This window comes from Sebastes fasciatus, chromosome 22, assembly GCF_043250625.1.
Source record: "Sebastes fasciatus isolate fSebFas1 chromosome 22, fSebFas1.pri, whole genome shotgun sequence".
NCBI classification, from domain to species: Eukaryota; Metazoa; Chordata; class Actinopteri; order Perciformes; family Sebastidae; genus Sebastes; species Sebastes fasciatus.
In genome coordinates, this window is record NC_133816.1 from 21,922,641 (window position 1) to 21,936,669 (window position 14,029).

A 14,029-nucleotide genomic window follows, 5' to 3' on the forward strand; every position below is an offset into this window, starting at 1 on the left:
TACTTCCTCGTCTAGAAATTGTACTGAACTAGGGAACAGATCCAAAACAAACAAATAAAAGAGCCACGTTTGAAAAGACAACACAAGGTAATTACAGTCACACACACACCACAGTGTAGAGAAACGGTCACCTTTACTGGATGGGTCAAAAAAATATTTCATGGGGAATTATAGTGAGAATAATAATAGTACTAAGCTAGTCATTATGGGGTAGAATTTGTCACAATAATGATGGAGTAATATCAGTGTAATACATTCATAATAATCACAAGGAAATTCTAGAAGAAGACAAAATTATTGCCAGAAAATGCTGAAATTCTTTCTTGACCAAATGCTAATTTTAGCTTAAAAAACATTACCTTGTTATTATAATTAATAACAATTATTATTAACTGTTAAAATAAAACATGTTTATTCCATACACACACATATATATGTACATACATATATATATATATATTTAAAAAATATAGAAAAAAAGATGTAATCATTTCCAAAATTCACAATATGTTTTTATCTTAAGAAATATTCTGTTTCAATGCATATTTACTGGCATTTAGCCTTTCAGAGATTCAGCAGGTTGCTGGGACTGAACACATGGCTTTCAACAGCATGCAAATCCCACTCAGTGCATTTTATTGACAATTTTAACTTTTTTTGGGACCGTAGACATCTATTCAAGGCAGATGGACTCTGTCTAAACAAGTCAGGAGTAAAATTGTTCAACTCCAACCTAATCTACTTCCTGCGTCATTCATCTGTTCCCTCTGCCAAGGACGCGAGACAAGAGGAATCACCACTGGAGGAAGACACAACACAATGTGCCAGGGGACTTCAAGAAGAATCATTTCACCCCCCACCACAAGCCAGCCCTTGGATACAGCAGAGACAAGAGGAGACGTCCTCCTCCTCGCTTGTCACCCTTTTTCCCTCCTCCCCCCTCTTTGAGTTCACTGACCACATGAAGGAGCTGGTCAATGCTGGAACTAAACGTACTCCCCGCCCTACACCCATTTTCTCTCCCATAATCCCCCCTTGGCGTCAACCTCGAACAACTTTGGCACCATCTCCACAAACAAGACACCCACCACCTCCATCCCCTCCACGATGGAATCAGCCTCTGTCTCCGCAGCCTGATAAGGATGTTCCTTTACAAAATGTTGCAAGCACAGATTGATATGTGCTGGGTCCAGGCTTCAAGGCTAATGATACACGTGACTGTTTCCAGTATAAACAGGGGCCCTGTGTGATGAGAGCTTCTTCTATCTCAGTTCTAATAAGTAGTAGAAAAAGAATGGTGAATCTGCGAAGAAACAGGAAGATTTTTACTGATTGTGCAAATTTATCAAATTTAGCATTGATTCCTTGCCAGCCAAACCACGTCCCAAAAAATATTAATAATGCTTCTAGCACATTAAAGCTAGCCCTGTTAAACGTCAGGTCTTTGGCAGGTAAAAGTTTTTTAATCAATGATTTTATTATTGAGCACAAGCTTGATTTTATGTTTTTTAACTGAAACTTGGTTAGACCAAAATAACAGTGCAGCTGTTCTTATCGAGTCGACTCCTCCCAACTTTAGTTTTATGAGCGAAACTAAAATGCATAAGAAAGGAGGTGGAGTTGCCATATTGTTTAATTATTCTCGCCAATGCAAACAGATATCTTATGGACATTTTGCTTCTTTTGAATAGGTCGCTGTTCAGCTGAACTCCTCTTCTCGAGCTTTGTTTCTGAATATCTACAGGCCACCTAAATACTGTGCAAACCTTTTGGATGATTTTACTGAACTGCTGCCTACAATTTGTGTTGACTTTGACTGTGTAGTCATTGTTGGTGATTTTAACATCCATGTTGACAACCAACAGGACAGAGGGACCAAAGAACTTTGTCAGTTTCTTGATAACTATGGAATGAGTCAGCATTTGACGGAGCCCACATACAATAGGGGACACACTTTGGACTTAATCATATCAAAGGGCCTGAACATTTCCAAGGTTGTAGTGATGGATGTTGCTCTGTCTGATCATTCTCAATCTCCATGGAGAAATGCCATGTTGGTAAGAAATTAAAAAAGAGTGTCGAAACAAGTTCATTATGACATCTATACAGAGAGACTTTGCATTTATAATTCAGAACTGAAAAATGCAAGGCGGTCCTTTCTTCTCTGACATCATCACCAAAAACAATAATAATGCACGTGCCCTGTTTGCTACTGTCGACTGGCTAACAAACCCTCCTGTGTCAGTAGCCTCTGAACTTTTATCCACCAGGGCCTGCAATGAATTTGCTTCCTTTTTCACAGAAAAAATTCACAAAATCAGACAAGCAGTCACTTTCGCCTTATCAGGTACAGGATGTTTGTTGCCCCTGCGTCCACTTAAAACTGGCGCAAATAACATGACACAATTTTATCCAATAAATCAGACATACCTGGAGGAAATCATACAACATCTAAAATCCTCCTCATGCTGCCTTGACATTCTGCCAACAGGCCTTTTCAAAAAAGTATCAGATTGTATGGTCTCAGAGCTTTTACAGATTGTTAATGCATCTTTTGTTACAGGAGTCTTCCCACATGCCCTGAAAACTGCCATCATCAAACCACTCCTCAAAAAGAACAATTTGGACTCATCGATAGTAAATAATTACAGGCCGATATCAAATCTTCCATTCTTGTCTAAAATAATTGAAAAAAAGGTTTTTCAACAATTAAATAGCTTTCTAGCACTAAACAACTCTTTTGATGTCTTCCAGTCAGGTTTTCGACCTCACCACAGCACTGAGACTGCTCTTGTTAAGGTCTTCAATGACATCCGATTGAACACAGACAGTGGTAGAATTTCGGCTTTAGTTTTACTGGATCTCAGTGCCGCATTCGACACGGTTGACCATAATATATTACTAGACCGACTGGAAAACTGGGTGGGTATTTCTGGCATAGCACTCAGCTGGTTTAAATCCTACCTAAAAGACAGGGACTTCTTTGTGTCTATAGGTAATTGCAAATCTGAGCTGAACAAAATCACATGCGGAGTTCCCCAAGGCTCCATCTTGGGGCCTCTTTTGTTTAACATCTAAATGCTCCCACTGGGTCAGATTTTTGAGAACAACAAAATAAATTACCATAACTATGCAGACAACACACAAATTTACATAACTCTATCACCAGGAGACTACAGTCCAATACAAGCACTGAGTGAGTGCATTGAACAAGTCAATAATTGGATGTGCCAGAATTTTCTTCAGCTGAACAAAGACAAAACTGAGGTCGTAGTTTTTGGAGCCCAAAAGGAAAGATTAAAGGTCAGTGCTCACCTACAATCTGTAATGTTAAAAAGCTCGGACCAAGCCAGAAACCTTGGTGTAGTCATGGACTCTGACCTGAGCTTTAACAGCCATATTAAGACAATTACAAAGACAGCATTCTATCACCTGAAGAATATAGCAAGAATTAGAGGACTGATGTCTCAGCAGGATTTGGAAAAACTAGTCCATGCATTTATCTTCAGCCGACTTGACTACTGTAATGGCGTCTTTACTGGTCTTCCTAAAAAATTGATGAGACAGCTGCAGCTGATTCAGAATGCTGCTGGTCAATGCTGGAACTAAACATACTCCCTGCCCTACACCCATTTTCTCTCCCATAATCCCCCCTCGGCGTCAACCTCGAACAACTTTGGAAAACCATCTCCACAAACAAGACACCCACCACCTCCATCCCCTCCACGATGGAATCAGCCTCTGTCTCCGCAGCCTGATAAGGATGTTCCTTTACAAAATGTTGCAAGCACAGATTGATATGTGCTGGGTCCAGGATTCAAGGCTAATGATACACGTGACTGTTTCCAGGATAAGATGGGGCCCTGTGTGATGAGAGCTTCTTCTATCTCAGTTCTAATAAGTAGTAGAAAAAGAATGGTGAATCTGCGAAGAAACAGGAAGATTTTTACTGATTGTGCAAATTTATCAAATTTAGCATTGATTCCTTGCCAGCCAAACCACGTCCCAAAAAATATTAATAATGCTTCTAGTCTTCCTAAAAAATCGATCAGACAGCTGCAGCTGATTCAGAATGCTACTGCTAGAGTCCTCATTAAGACCAAGAAAGTGGATCATATCAGTCCAGTTCTGAGGTCTCTACACTGGCTCCCTGTCACTCAGAGAATTGATTTCAACATACTGCTGCTGGTTTACAAAGAACTAAATGGTTTAGGGCCAAAATATATTTCTGATCTTCTGCTATGTTATGAACCATCCAGACCTCTCAGGTCATCTGGATCAGGTCTGCTTAGTGTCCCCAGAGTCAGAACTAAACATGCAGAAGCAGCCTTCAGTTTTTATGCATCAAATATTTGGAACAAGCTCCCAGAAACCTGCAGGACCGCTACAACTCTGAGTTCTTTTAAAACAAAGCTTAAAACTTTCCTTTTTGCTGCTGCCTTTAATTAAACCAGATAATGATCTGATACTGCACTAGAGCTTTTACTCTTTTGTGTTTGATTCTATTTTAGCTTCTATCCTAGCTTTTATTTTTAGCTTGTTTTTATTTTCTAATCTTTAATGTTTTTATGTTTTTATAACTGTTTTAATTATGTCTTAATGTTCTTTTGCACTTTGTCGCAATGTTCTTGAATGTTTATGTAAAGCACTTTGAATTTCCCTGTTGTTGAAATGTGCTATACAAATAAAGCTGGCTTGCCTTGCCTTTCAAAAACAACTTTTTCTCTGCGGTCAAAAACTGTTTGCTGTCCAGTTTGCTGCAAACAAAAAAAGACATGAACTTTTATTAACAGATATGCAGGCTTCATTAGAAAATCTAAATATAACTTTGAATATAAAAAAATAACACTCCCTACAGCCCCATTATAAACAATCATAATCTCATATATTCAGGTAACCCTAGCCCGATATGGGTGCTGTCCATGGTGCTTATTTTCCAATATAACCACATAGGGCTGGGCAATGTGGCCTAAATTTTCTATCACAATATTGATTATTTCATATCTCGATAATGATATACTGTATATCAAAATATATTATGTTTTCTGGTAATTCAATAAATAAATAGAATAAATATGAAATAATTACATACTTCAACGAATATTTATTTAGTGTTCTGATATCTACTTGTAGAAAAAAACATCACTAGGAAATGGGTGATTCCTGACCCCCTTTACTTCACCTAAAAATGAACATATTATTATTATTATTATAAATGTTATGTGATGGAACGAACAATTGACTTTCACTCTTGAAATATACGTTCTTTTTTTTCTATAGAGAATTCAATACAGTTGTTACATAAAGAATAAATGTTCCAGTTTTTCATTATAAAAATTGCAGTAAATATATACCACAGTATAAAAATAATAAAAAAATAAAATAAATTATACAACAAATAATAAGTGCAGGGAAAGGAAAATATATAAATAAATAAATAAATAAACCAAAAAAAGCAATCTAATAGTTTTTGCCCAATTATAATTTTTGAGTTTTAAGTTTTCAATAGTAGTCAAGTACATTTTAAAATTAGTATCTTGAAAAGTATAAAAGGAGGGAAGTCTTTAAACCATATAATTTTATGGATATAATATTTTGCTAGGATATTAATCAAATGAATTATGTATATAAAAATTTAATTGTCTCCTAAAATGATAATGTGTTTTGAAATCTTAAAAACATCTTGATTGCTGATAAAGTAAAAAAAATAAAAAAAAATTAAAAACTTTTTATTGGCAGATATGTATGATGTGGTATACAAGATTCAAAAGTATAATATACAGAAGGAAAAAAAAACAAGGTGTATCCAAACATCTAAACAACCCAAGCAGATAAATATGCAGTAAATATACTGTAAAACTGCAGTACGGTATCAATTAGACAGACAAGGTAAAGACACATGAGCAGGTAAATTAATACAACTGACTTAACAGGTGAGTCTCATTTATGAAGCAACACAGAGAGGTTGCTATAATATGAAAAATTAAAGGATGCCATTTCTTAGCGACATGATCATTACATCCTCTGAGTGAATATTTACATCCCAATAGGAGATTTCCAGGCAGAAAGCATTCTACAACGCTCCAAAAGAGTGGTAAAGGCAGTTATGTCCTTTTCTTATATAATTAAGATTGAAGTTGGCATTCCAAAAGTTGCCAGAAGAGGGCATAGTTGTACCTTGATCTCTAGAGCAATAGTTAGAATATCAAAAACATAGCACCAAAAATGTCACCAATATATATATATATATAAACTTGGTGGAAATTTATGTCTGAAATAAGTGCTGGCAAGTTAAAAAGCACATTTTGATATAAAAAAAGACAAAAGTTAGGAGTTTGTATCAATCAAGGTTTTATTTCAACAATCAGTGATTTTACAGCTGACGTCTTGATGGTGTCTGAATCAGTTTATTATATAGTAAAGTTTATTGTGATCTCACCAGAATCGTGTCGACGCTGTTTTAGGCTCTTCAAACTAAAATTACAAACAAAAACAGTTGTCAGTCGTAAATGACAGCAGAGGTGTTGTTCTCACAAAATGGGTGAATATAGTAATAAAATAAAGAAATAACAAATACAATTTACAAGTTCTCATCTTCGGTCCTACTCTCACCTATGGTCATGAGGGTTGGGTCATGACCAAAAGAACGAGGTCGCGGGTACAAGCGGCCGAAATGGGTTTCCTCAGGAGGGTGGCTGGCGTCTCCCTTAGAGATAGGGTGAGAAGCTCAGTTATCCGTGAGGGACTCGGAGTAGAGCCGCTGCTTCTTTGCGTCGAAAGGAGCAAGTTGAGGTGGTTCGGGCATCTAGTACGGATGCCCCCTGGACGCCTCCCTTGGGAGGTGTTCCAGGCACGACCAGCTGGGAGGAGACCACGGGGAAGACCCAGGACTAGGTGGAGAGATTACATCTCCACACTGGCCTGGGAACGCCTCGGGATCCCCCAGTCAGAGCTGGTTAATGTGGCCCGGGAAAGGGAAGTTTGGGGTCCCCTGCTGGAGCTGTTGCCCCTGCGACCCAAACCCGGATAAGGGATTGAAGATGGATGGATGGAAGTTCTCATCCAGTGTCTCTGAATTCATTGTTCAGTTATCTCTTTCAGTATGCCAAATAGTGAGTTGAGTGGTTTTTGTATCAGAATGACTCTCTTTTCTCTTCCTAGCTGCAACTAACAATTATTTTCATTATCAATTAATCTGCAGACCAATAAATCAATGTATTGTTTGCTCTATGAAATGTCAGAAAATAGTAAAAAAAATCACATTCACAAGGAATCCATCGGTACCAACCATGTCATACTAGCTTGTCATGAAGGAGGTTAAATAACGCTCCAAACTTACGCTAAATGTTGTCGAGGAAAAACTGTCATGGCCATTTTCAAAGGTGTCCCTTGACCTGCAGGGGTGTAACAAAGTAGGGGGCTCATCCGTGACTAAAACCACATGCAGTTTGGGGGCAAGCCATAGTCAAGTCAGCACACTGACACACTGACAGCTGCCGTTGCCTGTTGGGCTGCAGTTTGCCATGTTATGATTTTGAGCATACTTGTTATGCTAAATGCAGTACCTATGAGGGTTTCTGGACAATATTTCCCATTTTTTTGTGTTGTTAATTGATTTCCAATAATAAATATGTACATATTTTTGCATAAAGCAGCATATTTGTCCACTCCCATGTTGATAAGAGTATTACATATTCGACCAACTCCCTTTAAGGTATATTTTGAACAGATACAAAATATGAGATTAATTTGCGATAATGGCGATTAATCATGGATGATCATGCGATTAATCGTGATGAATATAATATTCCGTTTCTACCAACAGAAATGTTACACACACAGAGGAAATTTCCCACAATATGTTTTCACTTCCTGCCTTACAACAGCGTCTTCCATCATATCAATTAAAGGGTATTGATCCTATAAACGCTCCTCTCTGGAGAGGCCGGTGTAATCAAACTTCCTCTCAAATGACTCCAGAGCTGATGGAAGATGCCTGAAGGAAAGCAACCCACAGCTCTGACAAACAAAAGAGTAGTACTGTGTGTGTGTTTTTTTTAGTTTGTCTTGTTGAAAGGATAGGAGGTGAAATGCATTTCAACAGGGCCCAGTCAATATAATTGAACATGATTATTGATTAAAAAACAAACTAAAAAGACCCAAAAAACAATAAAAGTAACTGAGGGGTTAAAAACTCCTTAAAAGAAATGTGCACTGACAAATAACTGCCAGTACAAATTTAAGAAAAGCTTGTTTAATTTGAAACTGTCATAAGCTGAGTTTTGTTGACGCATGTGATAGTTGCATTTATCCTCTTTATGATATTTTAACCATGTGTTGTTGTTTATCATTTGACCACCTTTAACCATATAACCATTTGATTATTTTCAACAATATTCAATTTCATTATGTCCATTCACCATTTTGAAAACTACTCGTCTTGAGTTACTTTAAAGGTGATTCATTATATTTTACTGTGTGATTTCTATGATGTGGAAGATGAAGGAATGAGGCCTTGAAAATTGAAGAGCTAAACAGTTCTTAGAAAAGATTTGATAAGAATAAGGAAGGTTTTACTTTTGAGTTTTATCTTTATGTTTTACTAGATGTGATTTTTATATCCAAAAAAACAAGCATTTTGATGTGCATTTGTAACTGCGTAGGTAAATCGCAAGTGCTTCAAACATGTAAGGTGTGTGCGTTTATCTCTCTTTTTTGTGAACTTAGCGTGCCAAGTAAAGTTCATGTTCCTGTGTTAACTGTGTGCAAGGCAGGTGCAAAAACCACAAGTTTGCAGAAGCAACAGGTAAACAGGAAAAGCAACTGTTGCAAACAGGAAAACATCTGCTTAGACAGGGTGCTTCTGTTCTGAGCTGGTGCAGAGTTGCGGGCAGAGTACATGTATATAACACATGAAGTTGAACCGCTTCGAGGCTCGCTTTCCTGATGCTCCGAGAGGTAAGTTCAGTGCTCTCCGCTCTACGGCAAACATTACTGAGATGAAGTAAATACCGAGGCCATGCTGTTATGTTATTAAAGGGAGAATCAGTGAACAGAGTTAAAGATGTAACTTTATGTTTGATTGATTGCTTTGAATAGATCGAACAGTAGGCCAGTAGTTTAATAACATAGTTTACTCCAAGTCGAGAATGGAGCCGGCTAATAGCCGAGGAGGAGTTCAGATTGGGGGTACTACGATAACAACGGGACGTTCACACTGAGAACTAGCCGTTTCTCTCGGGAGCTACGGGATCGCTAGCAACCGTGATACTGATCCTTGAGTGTTATAGGCGGCAGATTAATGAACGTGCCGTTTTTGACACTCTGAGGGCAATCGTCTTGTAAGCTCTCGGTTTATAAATAAAATAGGCGGTAGAAGGTATTGAAACAACTCCTAGAAATAGGATCATAGTGGTAGAGGTCTTTCTGACGCTTGTTTTAACAGTCTCTAATTTTAGTTTAGGTTGTCTATATAAACAGTATATACACATGCTGTAGCAAAAAAAAAGAACATACAGTTGTATTTCAGTGGCTTTAAGATAGCATGAACCCGTTTTAGATAATAACTGAATATACAGTACAGTGTATTTGTATATGTGTTTTTAATTAAAAACTATAAAGCTCAACTTCTTCTTTCACCTCTTTTCCTGTTGACAAAACTCAAACTGCATGTTCAGCCTCACTGTGTGATGGAGATTCTCCTGTGTGCAATCATTAGGCTCACAGACTGGCTTTTTTTCAATGCTTGAGTCTTTTAATTGTGTAGAAGATAAGAAGAACACTCCAGAATGAAAAGGCCAAACAGGCAACATTCATTAAGTAGTTTAACAGTTACAGGAAAGAAGTATAGATTACTACATGCAAGAGGCTACAGATGATGAAGACACAGATAATCACACATCCACCCAACACTCCTGTGGTTGTGATAGGTACTGCATGTTACTCTGTTATCCAAAAAGATATCATGGCTTTTTGGCGCAGACGGACGGCCTTAGGAGAGAGCAAGGAGTGTCGTCAAATTTCTTACGATCTGTAAAAAAACAGAGGGAGTTATTTAGGGATAAATTGTCTGCTTTCTCAGACAATCAATGAACCATAAAAACTATGTATCTAATGAGGCCAAATACTAAATATTTTAAAATTTTGCACAAAAACTAGAGAGGACAGTGAATTCTTTTTAGAGGTTTATCAATAAATATATATATATATATATATATATATTTATACATAATTCCTACACTGAGTCTTGCCGTGCATTCATGTAGTACATAAAGTGACTGATGGGGGTGGAACTAGGGATGTCCATAATTAACCGTTTAACCGTTAACCAACATTAAGCATTTTAATCGATTAACGCTATCGGTTAAAACGGTTAAAAGCAATGTTAATAATTAATTCAAAAGCTGAGCGGCTCAGAGGAGTGGCTCGTCACCTTAAGAGGCGGAGCCGGAGTTGCAGGTTACAGGAAGTCGGCTCCGGTCTCTCCAGCTCGCTTGAGTGGAGCGGAGGAGTTGTAGTTTCGTAGCATTTATTCACCGACAAATAAACTGTACACACACTGTCTGCTACACCTACGTGGGACTCAGTTGTCTGTTGTCCTCATACACTGCAGCTGGTACACCGCTGCATGCAAGGCACAAATCTTGTCGGTTAATAACCGGTTAATGAGGGTCGGTTATCGGTTAAGAACATTTTTCAAAATTAGCATCCCTAGGTCGAACGATATGTTTTTTTCAGGATTGATACCGACTATTAGCAATCAAGGAGACCGATAACCGATATTGTGAACCGATACACATTTGCAGTAAAAATGAAAATATTGGCTTAAAAAATGGGAACAACATCAACTCCAACCCAAAACTGTGCAGCAGAAAAAGTTCAAATTTGATATTTTATAACTTTATGACTGACTCCATCAAATGCTTTGCACAAACCTTCACCTGCCTGGCCAAGCTAAAGAGGAAGTGGTTTCAGTGTGCCAATTTGTCTTGAAGCCAATGGAATGATATATTGTCAGTTGTCCAATAGTTAGTTTAATGTGCCTTGTCCGTTGGAAACCAACCTACCGACCATTATCATCACCTGTACTGATGTCTGCATTGATAATTCTTTAACCAAAACCCTGCTAAGACCTCAGGAAAAAAACCTTTCTCACGCTCTATATATATATTTACCTGAATAGTTCATCACCAGACAATGTGAATCCCCACGATTATCAGGCTGTCCTTGATCCCAGTAGTCGAACTTAAAACGTGTACCATCACTCCAGAGCCATAAACCCTCCTAGAAGATCAGAATACAATAGACAGTATGGTCTAAACACGCTTTTTAATTTGTTGCTTTACATTGTGTTTAATCAGTGACATACCTGTTGTGCATCAAAGGCTCCGAGCCATGTCAGTGCATTTTTCTCAGTGATACTCAGTATCAAACCCTGAATAAATTGCTGCTCATCGACACTATGCACTGATGCAAGGTTTCCACCATAGTCCTGACATTTTCTCTATAAAGGATAGAAAGAGTGGAGTTGTGTGGAGACACACAAATTACACATTACATATCAAGTAATGCAAAGACAGAAATATGTCAATTAACAACATGTGTAACAGCAGAATGGACGCAGCGTAGAAGCATTCTGCACTGAACAGCTGATTACCTCAGCATCAGCCCAGGTCCTGGCTGTTTGAACGTAGAGGAAAGAGCGACCACCGAACTTAGTCCAATCATCCTCTGGAACATCTGGAAATTTGACACAGCATTTAGTGACTCGGTTCATGTGCTGCTGTCACTCTACGTTCACAATAATAGCATGCAAACGCTATTTGCTCCCTATTCATTCCAGTGAAGAAGGACAACACGTGGTTACTTCCGGTTGTAAACTAACTGAATAATCAGCAAAATGCGTGTAAAGTATGAAAAGTAAAAGTATTCATCGTGCAGTAAAATGTTCCGTGTCAGTGTTTTACTATTATTTATGATGTTTCTGGATTAATATTACTGCTGCATTAACGTGTATGTTGCATTTTTATGGAGCTTTTTTCCTATCTTTACTCAGGTCTTTCAATTTGAGAACATGACTCATTGATTTCACGATCAGATTTTGCAATGCTTTCCCTCAAAACCCTGTCCTCGCACTCAAATAGCCCCTACTCGCGCTTAAATTTGTTCTGCTTCTGCTCAAACTGTATGCTTGCACTCAAGATATATTGTTGCTTGCACAGATTTCATGCACTCCAGCTTCAGCCCTTCTCCTCACACTCAGGCTGTCACACGCTACATTTGTAAATCCACACTCTTGCTTCTGTTTGATTTTCCTTTACTTTATTAATGTATTTATTTTTATGAATTTCAAAATGTATTTATTTATTTTCTATTTATTTATTTATATTTGCATTCATTTTTAATTTATTTTTAAATGTGTGTATTAGTTTGTGTATTTATGCATTTAATTCTGCACGATTTTCCCATTGCATTGACCCCTTATTTATTTCCCTAATCTTATTTGTTTCTGTATTCTTTTCTTTATACATTTATTTGCATATTTCTTACTACAGTGAAGAAATGCAAAGGGAAAATCATGCAGAAATAATTACATAAATACACACATTTAAAAATAAATAGAAAAAATAAATAGAAAAGTAAATAAATAAAAGAGTAACTGCAAAATAAATAAATACATTTTAAAATGAATACAAATAAATACATAAATAAATAAATAAATAGGAGTAAATAAAAACAAAGATAGTAGATAGAGTTGTTCTGATAACAATACCAGTATCAGAAATGTGTCCAACACTGGCCAAAATTCGGGATCGGGAATCAACGAGTACGTCAGTCTATGAACTGATTCGATACCAGGGTTTCCGCCAGCCTGAAATGACTCCCCACCAGGCCAAAGCATCGGAGAATTATACATTTTTAAGATGTTTTTTAATCTAAACTGTATTATACAAGTAGCAAACTCCTTTAAGAAATAACTCAGTGCGTAGGTTGTGTGCTTAACGTTAGCAAGTGTCGTGTTTGCGGTCAAGAGAGAGACAAAGAGAGCGAAGGAGCGAGTGTGTGTGACGGAGTGACAGTGAGATGAAGTCAGCCGTAATAGCTGTGAGCGTAGCGTTGCAGTGTGTGTACAGTTTAGACTGTCGTCGGTGAATAAATGCTACAACTCCTCAAGACACAAGCCAAGTTTCCGTGTCTTGTAGGTTTTTTTTCCATACATGAATCGGCGCGTCAGCCCAGCACGGCAGGGATTTACGTCTCCATTACAACAGCTGTGACTAATGGCCGTTGTATTTTTATTTAAAAGCTTTTACTATGATGGGTTTTCATCACCAGCAGCTTAACACGACTCATATGCAGCTGAAAAGCGAAACAGTAAAATAAAGCAGATATTTTAAAGTACAAACAGGGAAGCAGGAGATTCTATTAGAAGCTACAAAGGTACTGAGAGCTGAACACACAACGTCTTTCTCACTGGTCTCCTGCATGCTTGTTTGTGGGGGGTTACTAAATAGCAAGCTGCTAAAATCTGTTAAACAAGGTACAAGGATGTACGTAAAAGAGTACAAATACTTGCAAGAACTGAACCTGAACCGCAACTTCAGGTATCGGAACATCTCCAGCTGTAGATGTTTAAGGCTGTGCTAATTTTAACTCCTTTATATAAACTGTTGGATAAGACAAATTGTAATCTGTAAAGTAAAAAGTACAAGATGTACAAGTCAACACTCACCATAAGCTCTGGTCAGAGCCATCACGGCACAGACGAGTAGAGACACAGTCAGCATCTTCGTGGATGAGATGATGATGATGATGATGGTCAAAATGATCTTCAACAAAGAGAAACAGACGTGAGAGTTATACTTCTGAAGAACGTGAGGACTAGAGTCCATTAGAGGAAGTAGAGATGATGATAAGAGAGATGAAGCCGACCTTCTGCAGGATTATCTTCTTTCTTGTCTCTCAGCTTGTAGCGTCAGCCTTCCTGTGTGGAGGTGCTGAACAAGAGAAACACCAGCTCTTATATACT